The sequence below is a fragment of the Cynocephalus volans genome, chromosome 7, assembly GCF_027409185.1.
Source record: "Cynocephalus volans isolate mCynVol1 chromosome 7, mCynVol1.pri, whole genome shotgun sequence".
Classification (NCBI taxonomy): domain Eukaryota; kingdom Metazoa; phylum Chordata; class Mammalia; order Dermoptera; family Cynocephalidae; genus Cynocephalus; species Cynocephalus volans.
The window spans coordinates 63,066,735-63,082,816 of record NC_084466.1 but is presented as its reverse complement, the minus strand read 5'-3'; the positions used below and the strand labels follow the sequence as shown (position 1 = coordinate 63,082,816).

At 42.3% G+C, this 16,082-nt stretch overlaps 1 pseudogene; it reads left to right on the top strand.

Moving 5' to 3' along the window:
- The first annotated feature begins 1,854 nt into the window (after positions 1–1,854).
- On the top strand, positions 1,855–15,465 carry LOC134381645 (terminal nucleotidyltransferase 5B-like; annotated as a pseudogene).
- The last annotated feature ends 617 nt before the right edge of the window (positions 15,466–16,082 follow it).

Below are 16,082 nucleotides of genomic sequence, written 5' to 3'. Positions count from 1 at the left end.
CAATTTCCCTGAGTCCATCCTTTGGTCAGCAGCATTGACACATCAGACCCCTGTACATGTCAGCAACTTCACTGCTGGGAGCAAGTTCTTAACTATCAGAACATTCCAATTTGTTTTTTGAGAACCTGTAGATTGTGGATTTCTGCTATTGTACATGGTTTCATATAATTGAGCCTGGAAATTGGCAAATTTGGGATCCCTCTATAAGTAAAATGGACAAATTATAGGATATTTTACACAATGCAATGCCACAAAGCAATAAAAAAAAAAAAATGAGTTTTGATACAGCAAAAGGGATAACTTCTAGACAATATTGACCAAAAGAGGCCAGACACAGGAGAGAACATACTACATGATTCCATTGATTTGAAGTTGAAAACAGGCAATACTAATTTATGATGGTAGACTGATAACAGGCATTTGGGTTACTGCAGTTTGGGGCTTTTATAAATAGAGCTGCTAGAAGCATTAAAAAAGGATTCCTCCATATGTTGGGCCATGAAAACCTCTGGAGTAGATGTGGTTTGAGCTGGAGTCAATACAATTCAATGAGAGAAACATCAAATATTGAGCCACGGGGCAGATTTTTTCCAAATAATTGTTCAATCAATCTTTCCCTCACTTACTGACTTTGTCCCTCCTGGGACACGCTTGACTTATTTGTTCTTAGGTGCACTGCGCTCTTTTCTGAGCTTAGCGGTAGAGCAGGGAGCCCATGCAGGGGAGAACACCATGCGGTGCTTTTGTGTGTGTGAATCACAATTTACAGATGGAGAAATGAAAACAGACATCAGGTGATTCACTGGAGGGCCCCTCTGACCAGGAAAGGACACACAGACTGCAGTTGTTAGGCAAGAGTTAAAAGCCTTCTCTGGTGGTCTAGTGATTAGGATTTGGCACTCTCAGCACCGAGGTGGGGATTTGGTTCCTGGTCAGGGAAAAGCTGCCCTTCCAGTTGGTTAGAGCATGGTGTTGTAACAGCAATGTCGAGGGTTTGGATTCCTGTACCTGGCCAGCAGCCAAAAGAAAGGTTATAAAGTACAATGTTTTTAGTAATAGTACTGTAGAGCTACTAGATATCATTCAGTCCTGAGTTTCTAACATTCATTTAGATACTAGAAAGCTAGTTGTGTACTTGGTAGTTTTCCTCACGTGTAAACACAGCAGATAAGTTCTAGTTTACTATCAAATGCAGCTTGCACATGGCCTCACCTAGAGCACAGGGTTATCAAATTATTTTACCCAGTGTACATTCTACCATAACCTAAGCAGCTCGTAGAAATTTGACAAATCTCAGGGGAAGTTGGTATTTTCTTGACATCTATTCAGAATAGAGCTATACGTGTAATTTCCTTTTCCTTTTTTTTTAAAGGTGACCGGTAAGGGGATCTTAACCTGTGGCCTTGGTGTTGTCAGCACCATGGTCTCCCAAGTGAGCCACAGGCTGGCCCCCTCTTCCTTGAGTACATTAATTTGGGAGTTTTCCTTAAGAACTACTAACCTGTCATGTAAATCAGATACCCAAACTAATATTCAACCCGGGGGGCGGGGAACTGAAATTAAAGAGGAAAATTACTGCATACGGAATTACAAAGAAAAAACTAATACCTCTTTTGACTACCTCACTGAGGTGGAATAATGTGCATCAATAGATGGCAAGTATAAAACTGGAAGTCAAGTAAACTCAAATCTTGGTGTGATGCATTATAACTTTTTTCTCCATCATATTCCTAGCACTCCAGCCTTCTAAGCCTCCACCATTGTGTTAGCTGGAGGTGAGTCCACAGTGATGGCTTTTGCCAGTTGGAACATGGGCTGGGTGTCAGTACCCTTGGTGACTGCCATAATATCAGCATGACGGTAACACCAACTGCTGGCATCTATTAAAAGCAAAAGTGACTAAGCTTCTGAAAGTTAGTTAAGTAATGTGCAACCTGTTCCGCTCTGCTCCATAGACAAGGGAGGAGGAGGAGTGTGTGGGTGTGAGAGCTGCAGAGATTCTAATGTAGGGGAGGAAAGAAATCTTTCCTCACCCATCCTACATACATGGCTGAGAACCCTACTTAAAAAAAATTAACAAAAGAAAAGCACACAATTTTTTTTAAATGTAAGTTTTACATGACATGGGAGCATTCATAAGGAAATGGAGATCCAAAGAAGCAGGTAAACTTGTGTATTTTTACGCTTAGTTTTGATGAAGAGTAGAGTCGTGCAGAGCTATGATTGGACAAACGGGGTCGGATCTAGTAATAATAAACGAGAAACTTAGCAAGGCCTGTTTGTTCAGATTCTTCTCTGTGTCCTTGTGTCTTCAGAGATAAAGATATTCCTCTCCCTCATCTATCTGGAGGGTACCACTCGAATGAGTGTCTTGTGACCTGCTTCATGGGAGAGGTATGTATATTCTGTCAGAGGGTGGTAGTTAGTGGCAGGTGAAGCAAGGTAAGATGGTCGAGAGAAGTGGAGGCAACTTGATAGACAATAAAGTTCTCTTGTGTGGATAACAGGAAGTTGTCCAATGTATAATCTAATTCACTCATAGCTACTAAAAGTGCAGAAAAAAGCTTTGCACATGTGAACTTTTACATTTGGCTCTTCTCCAAGGGAGGAATATGAGAATAACTAGACTCTAAAAAGGAATAGGTTTGGTTTTAGGGATTAAGCCCACTTTAATAGACATCACCATCCCAGCCAAATTTTTGCTTTTCTAAGTCATAGTTAAGTTTCCTGAGCACACAGCCCATTTCAAGAGGGGTTATTTATCAAGAGGATGTGTCCGAATTGCCAGCAGGGCACTGTGCCTTTAAAATCTACTTTGTATCTAGGTATAGAACTTGGGAAGATGCAAATGGAAAGCTTTTTTTAAGGAAGAAACTATTTCTCTCAATATAAACTTATGGTGAAGTTCTGTAGAAAGCCCTTCATAACTGGGCCACTGCCTCCCATTCAACTTCACCTGTCTCCTTCCTATCTGCCCTTGGCTGCCAGGTGAAATACAGACACCATGACCCTAAACCTTTGCACCAGTTTCCTCTCATGAAAAGCTCTTGTTCATTTCTTCCAGTCCGTCAAAGCTGCTCCACTTCATCTTATCTTGGAAGAGTTTACAGATTCCTCCAACCATCCTCCCCACCCTCACACACAAGTGAGGTGAGCCCTCTTCTCCACTAAAATCATCCCTTGTTTGCATCACTTTTATTCCGGAAAATAAGGAGGCGGTTTTGTTAGTCTTTCTTTGCCTGGATATAGCACAGCATGCAGTAAGGATTTCTGATGGAGCAAATAATGAGCTTTTACCAGTCCCTGAAATGCTTTGGGACATTTTTCTCCTTGTGTTGCTCCTCTTTTCAAATGCAGCCACTTAAATCTCAATAAAGTGGATAATCACATAGACAAGAATGTTTTGGTCTGAAGAACAGCTTTCCACACAAACTGTTAGTCCTGGTAGTCATTAATAGAGGTAGAGATTAAGGTGTGAAATGCTTTTTTTTTTTTTTTACCTTAACTGTGAAATGATTATTTTTTCAAAGCACTTAATGTCTATAAATGCTTAGCTTTCCTTAGTATGTAAAATTAATTGTAATGCACTTTGCACTTGCTAATGCATGGTAGATTCTTTTATCCTCCTCTAGATTCCAAATTTATGTTCAATGTGCAGTTCCATGGTGGGAGATGTGGCATTTTGGAATCTTGAAGGATGTCTTATCCTTGGCCATATTTCAGAATTACCTGGTATGATTTTTAAAAATACAGATGGAATTCTTTGCAATCCACATTACAGAGGAGTTTCTTACATGCTAAGTCAGAAACTAAAGGATCTGAGATTTTGCCCTATTTGCAAGCTAACATTAGCCTACCACAGTTTTCATATACATATGAGGGAACTTCAAAAAGTTCGTGGAAAAATAGAATTAAAAAATACAGGGTGGCCAGTTAGCTCAGTTGGTTAGAGCATGGTGCTGATAACAACAAAGTCAAGGGATTAGATGCCTGTACCAGCCAGCTGCCAAAAAAAGGATAATATGAATGTTTCCATGAACTTCTTGTATACCCTCATATTCTGATGGAAGACACAAGACCTCCAGGTCAAAGATACAGATGGCTTATTACAGCAAAAACAGCAGCCAGAGTAGTGTCTTCCATTGGTTCCCCACATCCAATACCCCAAGGGTGATATGAGGGCCAGATGCTACTGCACATGCAGTGGGGTGTTCCACAGGAGAGGAAGCCTGAAATTAGGAGACTGAGCTTTCAGACAAGATAGGGCGTGTTCAGGCTGGCATGGCCTTAGACAAACTCTGAGCTTTCGTAAGACTGCTGGCATGTCTGCCCACTCTCCCTTCCCAATAGGGACATTACCTATCATCCTGGAATGTAAATAATCTCTGGGGGACAGGGGGTAGGTTTATTACCCCGAGACCTTTCTGAGGAGGTATATCTCTAAATCTCTTCTGAGGGATACACTAGCTTCCAGTGCTGTTAGTTATTCAATTATGAGTATATCCTTTGCTCTGGAGGCCTGGACCCTGCAGGAACATGAGAGGATTCGTGGAGAATTGTCTCTCAACACTACAAATCAATAAGAAAAAGATCAGCAACCTATGGAAAAATGGGCAAGGGATATAACTAGAGAGTTCACAGAAAAGGAACTATAAACGGTCATCAAACATATGAAAAGATACCACAGAGCCTCACTCATAATACAAGAAATACAAATTAAAATTGCACTGATACCATTTCTCACCTATCAAATTGGCAAAGATAAAATATTTGGGGGCCAGCTTGTGGCTCACTTGGGAGAGCGTGGTGCTGATAACACCAAGTCAAGGCTTAAGATCTCCTTACTGGTCATCTTTAAAAAATAAATAAATAAATAAAACATTTTGCTACCACTCTGTTGTGGAGGCTGCAGGGAACAATCACTGGCAGACATGAGGTGGGAGGGGAGAGAACATCAGTGGGCACAGCCCCTGCAGAAGGCAAAATGGTCACGAATACACAGAATCATTGACCCACCTAATTCATTTCTGGGAATTTGTTTCACAGATAATCATCACTGCAAATGAGTTGCTGTGTAAAGCAAAGTTATCCTTTGAAGTATTGTTTGTGATAGCAAAAGATTGGAGATAAATATTTATCAAATATGAGTAAATAATGGTATTGTGTAGATTGAAATATTCTGTGCATTGACATATGCAGCCATAAGAATGAAGAACTCTCCGTGTACTGCAACAAAATAATCACCAAAGTATATTTGAAATATAACGTGAAAAAGTAGTGTGCAAAGTACTGTTTTTTTTAAAAAGGAGCTTATTTGCTAGTGTATCCATAGAATGTCTCTAGAAGGACACACAGAAAGAGAAAATCTCTGGAAGGAAGCTAGAAACACTCCAGAAAGACTTTTCAGTCTGTACCTTTTATAATTTTTAAATCAGGTGAATACATTATCTATTTATTAAATAAACTCCATTTTAAAAAATACTGAGCCCCATACCACACCTGTTCAATTAGACTGTGCAGCATTTTATTTTACATCTTATCTTTTTGGTGGCTGGCCGGTACAGGGAACCAAACCCTTGATCTTGGTGTTATAAACCTGCGCTCTAACCAATTGAGCTAACCGGCCAGACTGTCTAGCATTTTAAAAGACCCTCTGGGGATTCCCGTGCCTGCTGGGGGTTGAGGAACCACAATTGTAAAGACTGGCTTTTTACTCTGGAAGAGATGGGAAATCACTGGAAGATTTGAACAGAGAAGAGGCATGATCTGACTTAGGTTCTAGAAAGATCACTCCAGCTAGTGTGTTGAGAAAAACTAGATGGGCAAGTTTGGAAGAAGAGAAATCAGTTAGAAGGCTGTTGAAATAAAGCAGTCAAGAGCTGGGGGAGGCTTGAATCAGGGTGGTAGCCAAATAGGTAGTGAAAAGTGAGCAAATTCTGGATATAGTTTGAAGGTAGGGCCTACAGGATTTGCTAATAAACTGGACATGGAATGTGAGTGAAAGACAAGTTAAAGATGAGTCCAAGGTTTTGGCTTGAGCAACTGGAAAGATGCAGTTGTTATTCATTTTATTGAGATAGCAAAGGCTATAGTTATAGGAAGAATAAATTTTGGGGTATAACCAAAAGCTTGGTTTGGGTCATGGAGATGTTGGGTAGGTGGCTGGATATGTGGATCTGGGTTACAAGGGAGAAGTCTTGGCTCTTGATAAAAATGTGGGAGTCATTGTAGTTCTAATTATCAGAATCATTCCTTTGTCTTCTTCTGAACAATTACACATTACCAAATAAAGCTGTATAAGAAACCATGCCAAAATTTAGTGGCTTAACATAACAACCACTTGTTTAAAGATTTTGTGGGTCAGCAGTTTAGGCTGAGTTTAGTTGGGCAGTTCTTGTCTTGTATTATTTTACACAGACTTTCTCATGCCTCTGCTTTCAATTGGCAGGTCAACTGGCTTCTGTAGTCCTCAGAATGGAATGACTCGTCTCTCCTCTCCTTGGTGTCATCTTCTAGCAGCCAGCCCAGGACTGTTCTGCCAGTGGAGGCAGTGCTTAGAGAGAGTAGAAGTGCTCAAGGTATCTTGAAGCCTAGACTTGTAACTGTCACATTGACACTTCTGTCACATTCTCACAGTCAAAACAAGTCACAAGGCTGGTGGTGAAGGGTGGGAAGTAGATTTCACGCCTCAGTGGGAGGAGCTACAAAGTCACATTGCAAGTGGCAGGGACACAGAGAGGCTGCTGTTAGGGCCACCACTGCAACCAATTTACCACATGCTCCAACTCTGAAACATTTTCAAGCTGCCTGGAATTGGTAAAATGAGAGAGGTGAGGTTGGACTGATATTTGGCTTCAGCTAGAACCAGAATCTCAATGGGAGGGAGGCAGGATCTGAGAATGTAACAAGTCGGAGTGACGGTGAGAAAACAGAATGAGGGCCCCAGCATGTGGAGAAGGAAAACAATACAGGCATCCATGTCATGAGGCCTCTAGAGACATCATCAAGTCACAAGGTTAGAAAGCCCTATCTATATACCATCTCATGCTTTTAAGCAGCCCCTGGCCTCTACACAGGGATTCATGAAGAGCATTCCAGAATGGTATCCATCTTTGCCTCATGAATCATTCCATAAGACCTTGTTCACAAGTAAGTCATGTCAGCGCCTGATAGCTGTGGTGGTAGTTAGGAAACTCTTCATTTTTCTGTCCTAAATCTGTATTTCTGAAGCATTCTAAGCCTGGATCATCTTAGCTCCTCTCAGGAGGGAGAGGAAAAACAGCCTTAAATGTTCTCAGCGAAAACTGTGAAGACTTCTCCCTCTCACCCTCAGAGGACCTAAGTCAATCCCATATTCCCTCTTTCCATATTGGGGAAGCAGCTCTCTAATAGCTTATTGAGAAGTTATATTTCTTTTAAAGACTCTGTATAAAATATCCTTATTTTCCCCTTTCACTTGATTATTTGTCTAAACATGGAATTCTAGATTAGGAATACTAATGCTCCAGCTTGTCATCCAGCTTCAAGAATTGCTGCTGAGAAGTTCAATGTTACTCCAATAGTCAATTCTTTGCCTGTGACTGGATTTTTTTTCCCCTCTTTGGAAGCTTTTAGAATCTTCTCTTTGTTTCTGATGTCCTGAAGCTTCATAACATTGTGCTTTGGTATGTGCCTTTTAAATTTTCCTATGACAGACATTTGGTCAGTCATTTCAAGTTGGAAACATGTTTTTCCTTTCTTGGAAATTTTCTTGAAGTTTTTCTTTTTTCTCCTTTACAATCTGGGCATCACACAGGTATCAGTGCCACCAAGGAGGCCAGTTTATATACAAGGCATCAGGAGGCTAACACATGACTAGCACAGTCATGCTTCTCTCAGCATGCAATCTCTGCTTCTGTTTCATGAATTGAATAGGAAGAGACCACCTGGTTAGTGTGTGGCTGTGTGCTGAGGGTCTGCAGGTTACACTGGGGAGTGTAGTAAATAAAGTACACATGGAAGCTTCTGGGGTTTATGAAAATTGGAATACCTTCCTCATATTTGCACCATGCTTTATAGATTGATCTTTTACATAATTTGTTTAATTTAACATGGGTCAGAATCGTAAAAGAGCTTTCTTGGCTGCCTCCATAAAGTGAGCCTGGATAAGCAAACTGGAAGATTACAGTTCATAAGTTACCAGTTCTGGAGAAGACAATCTGCTTCTTGTGTGAAAAGACTGTCTTCTTACTGATTGTCTTTTTGCCCTGAGAATATGTCTGCATTCCTGTTTCTCAGTGTTCTGCATTGTCACCGTAGGCTGTGTATTGTTGTGCAAGCCAGCAAGGCACAGAAGGAGGGTGTGTTGTTATATATAATGGCATGGTACATTGCTGGGCACAAAGCTCAAATCCTGTCACCTACCCTATATGCGACTTATTACACAGTGACATTTTCCTGCAATATCCTGTAACATTAGAGTTTCTTTTTCTTTCTTAGATTTCTTTAAAACATTTAAAGAAATGTTTAGACTTCTTAAAAAATCTGAAAGTAGCTATCCTTCCAGGTTATAGCAGGAGGTTAGGCATAAGAAGAAAAAAAGCTTCAATTCCCCCCCCCCCCATTGTTTTGTTCTTCATTTATTTAATAGCAATGTCGACTTTAATCTGAATATACTACAAGGTCTGGGAGCACTGCAAGAGTCTGAAACCAGTAGTGCTGTCATTAAATTGCCACTTTAAATCCACTTCCTGGGCTGCTGACATTCCTTCCACATTTCCACCCGTTGGGCAAAATACAAGTTTCTGAACTCTTGAACAGTCGACTTTAATTAGCATGCTCTCTCTTTTTTCCAATAATCTGACCTAAACTGTTAGAGAAAAATCTCACCTTGCATCATTCTGACTCTAGTCCAGTGTTTTCCAAACTATGTGTGGTAAAGGGCTGGTTTTCTTTAAATTTCCAATCTGTTCTGGACTGCAAAGTTTCCTTTTTTTTTTTTTTTTGGTTTATTTATTTATTTTTAGTTTTATTGTTTTGTTTTTTCTTTTTGTTTGTTTTGTGTGTGTGTGTTTTATATGGACTACTAACTTTTGTAAAATACAATAAACATGAATTACTAGAAATGTGAGTTGGAAATAAAAACACAAAGTAGTTTCAAACTTTTTCATTTTTAGATTATTAAACTTTTTTTGATTCAATAAATATATTCTGTCAAGTTGCCTTTAAAGTTTCTAAATGTTAGGGCCGGCCCGTGGCTCACTCGGGAGAGTGTGGTGCTGATAACACCAAGGCCACGGGTTCAGATCTTATATAGAGATGGCCGGTTAGCTCACTGGGAGAGCATGGTGTGGACGACACCAAGCCAAGGGTTAAGATCCCCTTACCGGTTATCTTTAAAAAAAAAAAAAAAAAGTTTCTAAATGTTTACTCTTAATCTCTGTCCCAAACTGTGGACACATGTTGAGTAACTATGCTTTAGTCAGTACTGGCCTGAACTTCACCTGGCTCTGAATTCTGAACCTTGCAATCCAATCATTTCACGCCCCCTTTTCAAAAAATTACAAAACTTCAATCTAACTTACAAAAACCTCCACAATGTGTCTCAAATCTGCTTTTTAAAAAATCAACTTTATTAAGGTATAATTTGAACTGCAATCAAGATATAAAGCATTTTCAGCACCCCAACAAGATTTTTTTTCTTTCCTTTTTTTTTTTTTTTTTTTTTTTTTTTACAAGATAGTAGATACTCATCAAAAGATTTCTTGTGCCTCTTTGGTCCATCTGCCCCAGTTCTAGGCAACCAGAGCCTGTCTCACTATAGATTAGTTTTCCAATTTCCTTTCATTCATTTTAATGATTTTGAGATTCATTCATGTTGTTCGATATATCAGTAATTTTTTCCTTTGTATTGCAATGCAGTATTCCAGCTGAATCCTGATGATGTTTCTAGTTTTTGGTTTTTGTGAATAACATTGCTATAAGTATTTGTGTATAAGCCTTTGAATGGACATATATTTCATTTCTTTTGGGTAAATACCTAGGAGTAGAATGGCTGGGCTGTAAGGTTTAACTCCAAACCCACCGTATGAGTCCGTTTCTTTGCTTGTAACAAAATACCTGGAACTGGGTAATTTATAAGAAAACGTATTTATTGCTTACAGTTTCAGAGGCTGAGAAGTCCAGAGTCCAAGGAACATATTTGGTGAAGGCCTTGGTGGTGGTGACAGTGACCCAGGGTTTTGCGTGGCAGAAAATGGTGGAGCAGAGAGAGCAAACTTCTCACGTACTCTTCTTTTAAAGTCCTCACAACCACACCCACAACCACCATTATTAATCCATTCACTACTGCACGGTCCTACAATCTAATCACCTGTTCCAGGCCCCACCTTTCAATTACCATAATAGGATCTCCCGCCCTCAGCAGTTACAGTGGGGATTAAGCATCAGGAAGGGGGCATCCGGTCTACAGCACTAGCTTTTCTAATACCATTTTCCACTTTTATTCTTACTCATCTTTGAGCCAAACTGAACTGTTTACTTTTTCCCAGACAAGCCCTAAGATCTCCTGCCTTTGTGCCCTTCTTCATACTGTTCCTCTGGCCTAGGACATCCCTTTCCAGATTACCCCATCTTTATTAGCTCAGTTCAAGTACCATCTCCACAAAAGCTCCTTTCCTCCCCTCAGAAGTGACTTTCCCCCTCGGAAAGCCCACAGAGTTTAGCTACCCCATTCTTTTGGTGATAATTAGTTTTTATTTTAGATTAGAGTTCTTATCTCCTCTACTAGATCCTAAGTACCCTTGATTGCAGGAGCCACATCCACTTCAGTTTAGTGGCCCCACAGAGCCTACCTAGTTGAGTTCTTTGCCGAGGGTAGGTACTCAGCAAATGTTTGTTGAATAAAGAAAGGTAATTAGTAAAGCTTGGAAAGGGACATTATACAGGGTGGTTGGGAAAAGGGAATGGGTAAATGATCTGCAGAGAAGAAAGCTAAAGATGGATACAGTAGCTCCCTTGGGCCAACTGTATATGAGAAGAAACTAAGAACCTGTCTATTTTACGTGTTGTGAGGTGTTATTTAAAGAGCAAGAGACCCTCCTTCTTTGTGCCCCAAAATAGCCCTCCCCACATTGACCTGCCTGCATACCAGAAATTCCATCATTAAATATCCATTCATATCTAGGTATTGCGTATCAATGACTGGTAATATCACAAAAAGAGAGCCAACTAGGTATTCATTACGTACTTCCTGACGGAGGAACACACCACCACCTATGAAATGGCCTTGTCAAAAAGATCAGACTAGAATCTGATCGACATCCAAACACCAAATTACAGCAACTACAGAGGCAAAGGACATGGTAAACTACATTACAGTAATACCATGGCCAGAGTCCTGACTCTGGGGAGTTCAAAGAACAAACAACGTGGTTTGGTTTGATTTTGTTTTTAACAAATAAATTGGACAGAAAAAGAAAGACAGAGGGAAATTACAAATTAAGAGACCTGAAAAAACAGATCAACCAAGCATGGTGCTGATAACAACAAGATCAAGGGTTCGGGATCCCCGTACTGGCCAGCCACAAAAACAAATCCAAAATAACAACAACAAAAACCAAAAAACATATTAACCAGTTGTAATGTATGAACCTTATTTAGATCCTGATTGAAGCAAACTGTAAATAATAAATAAGTTTATGACATTAGAAATTAATACCACATGGTATTATGGCTATTTTTTTGAGTCTTAATCTTTTAGAGAACTCTGAGGTTTGATTCAAAACAATAAAGAAAGGGAGGAGTGAATAGTGATACTGATGAAACCAGATTGGCTCTGAGGTAATAATCATTGAAGCTGGAGGATGGATACATAGGGGCTAATTATTTATTGCAATTTTCCATAATTTAAAAAATAAAGACTGCTGTGGGCCAAGTCCTCTGGGCTCCAAGAGGCTTTTTAAAAAATGTTAGCACTGGGCCGGCCGGTGGCTCACTCGGGAGAGTGCGGTGCTGATAACACCAAGTCCCCGGGTTCGGATCCCATATACGGATGGCCGGTTCGCTCACTGGCTGAGCGTGGTGCTGACAACACCAAGTTAAGGGTTAAGATCCCCTTACCGGTCATCTTTAAAAAAAAAAAAAAAAAAATGTTAGCACTCCCAGCATTGTTAACTTTTAAAATCACTAACGTATTAGTCCTCGGGCCAGCTCGCGGCTCACTTGGGAGAGTGTGGTGCTGATAACACCAAGTCCACGGGTTCAGATCCCTATATGCTCTTTCTATACACTCAGCACCTTGTGTTAAATTTTAATGGAGTATTCTGGGCTTTTCTCCAACTTAAATGAAGACAGACATTTTGGGCAATTTAATCACTTGAGTTAATCTATTCTACCTACTCGATTCTCAGTAAGGGTCAGAAAACCTTCACTTAGAGGCACTGTTAAGCTTTGTCCTTTAGCCAGAGTAAAGCCAGCCACACTCAGGCTTGCTGGTCTGCAGGGCTGCAAACTCAACAGGTGCTGGCAGGTCATGCAGCTGAGGGCAACAGGCTGGGGAGAGACTCTGACAAAGTGGAGAGCACATGCCTGGACAAACGGAATCTTGCATGGGCCCCTTTCAAGGCCCAATGTTTTTGTAAAATTTGCAAAAGTGAGATGTTATATCTGTGATCAGTTAAGACTGCTGTGTCTTTTTACTTTGATTTCTACTTCATCATTCTTCCTCTTGGATGGGATGGCACTGAAGTGGCCACAAGCAATTTTGGAACCCAACTAAAGGGAAGTTGAATTGGGGTACATTTAGTTTGTGTTTAGTGGAATCTATTTACGTGGTTCGCAGTCATTTGCATGTATGATTAAGTTACTACCAGGCATGCTGGCATAGGAATGACTTCCAGAGATTCTCCTACTATCCACTGTGACAATTCACCCAGAATTGTGACTCGTTACTTAAAGATCAAAGATCAGAGGTCACATCATTATATAAACTTCCAGTGCCCAATTGGAAAGTAGAGAATAGGTGGTGGAGGAGAAGCAGGGTATAAAATCTATGGAGACAGAAGCCAGTCTATGGAAAAGTCGTCCACTCCTCCGATAAGTGAAAATCCATAGAAAATTATGTTACAAAGTCGCTTTGTATGAATAGTGCAATGAGGACCCAGCATTGCCAGATCTTTTGATTATCTGAGAGAAGCTGGAATTCCCTCTCGAGTGGTCCATATATATCTGTAAATATCTCTAGAATGAAGAGGTGGCCAAACAGTGTGCAATTTTTAAAAAATGAGATGTGGCAACAGTTAATAAAAATATTATGTTATTTTTCTGGGTATCTGTCGGCTTTTTAAAATTTGATTTTTTGTGTGTGATTTATTTTCTCATTCTAAATCATGGATATTTAATCCTTTTTTGCTATGGACCTCTGTGGCAGTCTGGTGAAGCCTATGAACCCTCTTCTCAGAACAATGTTTTTAAATGTATAAAATAGAGTACACATGATCACAAAAGATACCAATTACATTGAAATACAGTTATAATGTTAAAGAAACAAATTTATTATATACTTATATATTTGCTTTTTAGTTGATTAAATAAGAAGATCCACAGCAGACCTAATAACTACTGAAATGTAAAAGTAATGATGAGTGTAAGCTATATTCTGAGATATTTGGACAACTGTATTGTCATATGTGACTTTATTAGTGACAAAATCACAGGTATTGCTGTTGCTACTGTGATGTGTTGCTTACATTCATAACTGAAGAAAATGCTAAATTTCAGTTAGAGGTTAATGAAAATAAAGGTGTATTTTTTTTCTACTCAAGTGCACTCCTATCTGAATTTTGCCCATAGGAGCTAGGAAGGGGTGTCCCCGGATGCCAGGTTAAGAGCTCCTTTAGATATTCACTATCACACCTAATTTGGGATTCAAAATTTTGTTATCATTTCTTTAAATAGGTCCTCCCAAATTATATCAGCATTAGACCCAGTAAGACCTGGATCTGTCTTCAAAATACGCCAGGAGACAACCACTTCTCACCGCCTTCATGGGGCCCGAGCCACGTGGTCCTTCACCTGGACGGTCTGAGAACTGCCCAGCTGCTCCCACCCTCCGCTCAGCAGGCGGCATGAGCCTTTAAACGCCGTTGCGGGCTCTAGGGTTGGTCACTCGTCGCACTGGAGTGGGCTTTGGGTTTCCCTCCCCCCGCCCCCGCCCACTTTGGCCCTGGTTCTGGCCCAGCCGCTCTCCCTGACCTCTTCTCCTTAACCAGCCCCACAATCCCCAAATCCCCCCCCTTCCCCCTCAACCCCACAATTCTGCTGTTGCCTCCAGGGCCTGGCGAATGCTGCGCAGGTGGGGACGGCTGCAGCTTTGGCAGTGGCCACTGCCATCCCTGCAGGCGGCAGCCGTGACCCCATCCCACAGGCCTCGTTGGCCTTCCCAGGATGGTCCCTGAGCGGGCTGAGCTGGCCTGGTCACAGGTGACGTGGCTGGACGCGCTCCTGAGTGAGCCAATTCCCTGCACTGAGCGTGCATGGGGCAGGTCATGCAGGTGGCCGCAGCAGCCTGTAGGAACAGGGACTATGGGTGCACAGGTGTGGCTGAGGGCCTCCAGCCACGTGCTGCACCTGAGAGTGGCCTAGGTTTGAAGGACCCGGACCTGGTGTTCCAGGTGGACCTGCACGGTGAGGCATCCTCCCAGCTGACCAAGGCAGAGGTGCCGGCCTGCCTGCTGGACTCCCTGCCGGCTGGGGTGAGCTGGGCCAAGATCAGCCACTGGCACCCAACAAGGTGCAGGTGCAGAAGCTGGTGAAAGTGCGCACAGACTCGGACCACTGGAGCCTCATCACACTGTCCAACAAGAGTGGCAAGAACGGGGAGCTCAAGTTTGTGAACTTGGTGAGGTGCCAGTTGGAGTTCAGCCTAGACTCCTTCCAGATCATCCTGGAGTCCCTGTTGCTCTTTGGCCAGTGTCATCCACACCCATGTCGTAGGCCATCTACCCAAGGGTAATAGGCGAGAACTTGTACGGGGACTTTGCCGAGGCCCTGGAGCACCTGCAGCACCGCGTCATCGCCACATCCACAGTGGTGGCCTCCTCAAGTACTGCCACCTCCTGGGCTTCTGGCATTGGCGTGCACCTCTGCAATGCTACCTGTGCTCCCGCTTCTTCATCAGAGCAGCAGCGTTACCAGGAGGCCCACTTTGGTGGGACTGATGTGGCCTGCTGTTATGCCTGCCTGGTGATGCTGCACCTGCTGCAGTGGGTAGTCAAAGAGAGCACTGTGTGCCTCATGAACTGTGAGTACCAGCGGGACCTCATTGCCACACAGGTACTGCCATTGCTGCCCTGGCCTGGTACTCTCCAGGCCCAGACAGGGTTATGCCAGCCACTGGGATGCTACTGTCAATTACTACATGACCCCTGTGCAGCTTTTGCTGGCTCAGCCCACTCCTCCTATCCCACCTGGCCGCCTTGTAACTGACTCAGACCCAGAAAGAACATGGCCTCACCCTGTGGGGTAGGGCCTCTGGGAGTATGTGGAGGACATGACCAGAGACAGGCAGCTGGTGCCAGGTGGCCCAGCCCTGCTGCAGAGTTGCACCCATGATTGAACAGAACAGACTTCCCTGAGTGAGGCCCTTGTGGGCTTAAGGCCAAGCTGGGGCTCTTGGCAGGGGGGCCTTTGGTTATTGCACACACTTTTGGACAGGCATGACTGTGGGGTGCAGAGACCATTTTTCTCAGGAGTTGATTACCTTCAAAAGACAAAGTGAATTTGGGTTGACGTCCACTGCCTAGAAAGAGTCTTTTTGACTAGGGCCAGCCCACAGTGATCCCAGCAGTCTCTGTGGGCCTGCAGCCCACACACTGGCTAAAACATACAATACACTGTTGTATGTTTGGGGACTACTCAGTTTGAGTCAGGCTGGGCCAGTAATAGGCCTGGTGTTCCACTCCAGCTAATCACTGGGAGAGGGAAACTGAGGCAAAAGGCAGACACCTGTGTTTGGGGAGGGATGGGTTTAGCCCAGTCTCCTGAAATTCATACCCCAAGCTTGAAGCCTTCCTCTTGAGAGCTTGATGTGTGCGGTGGACAGG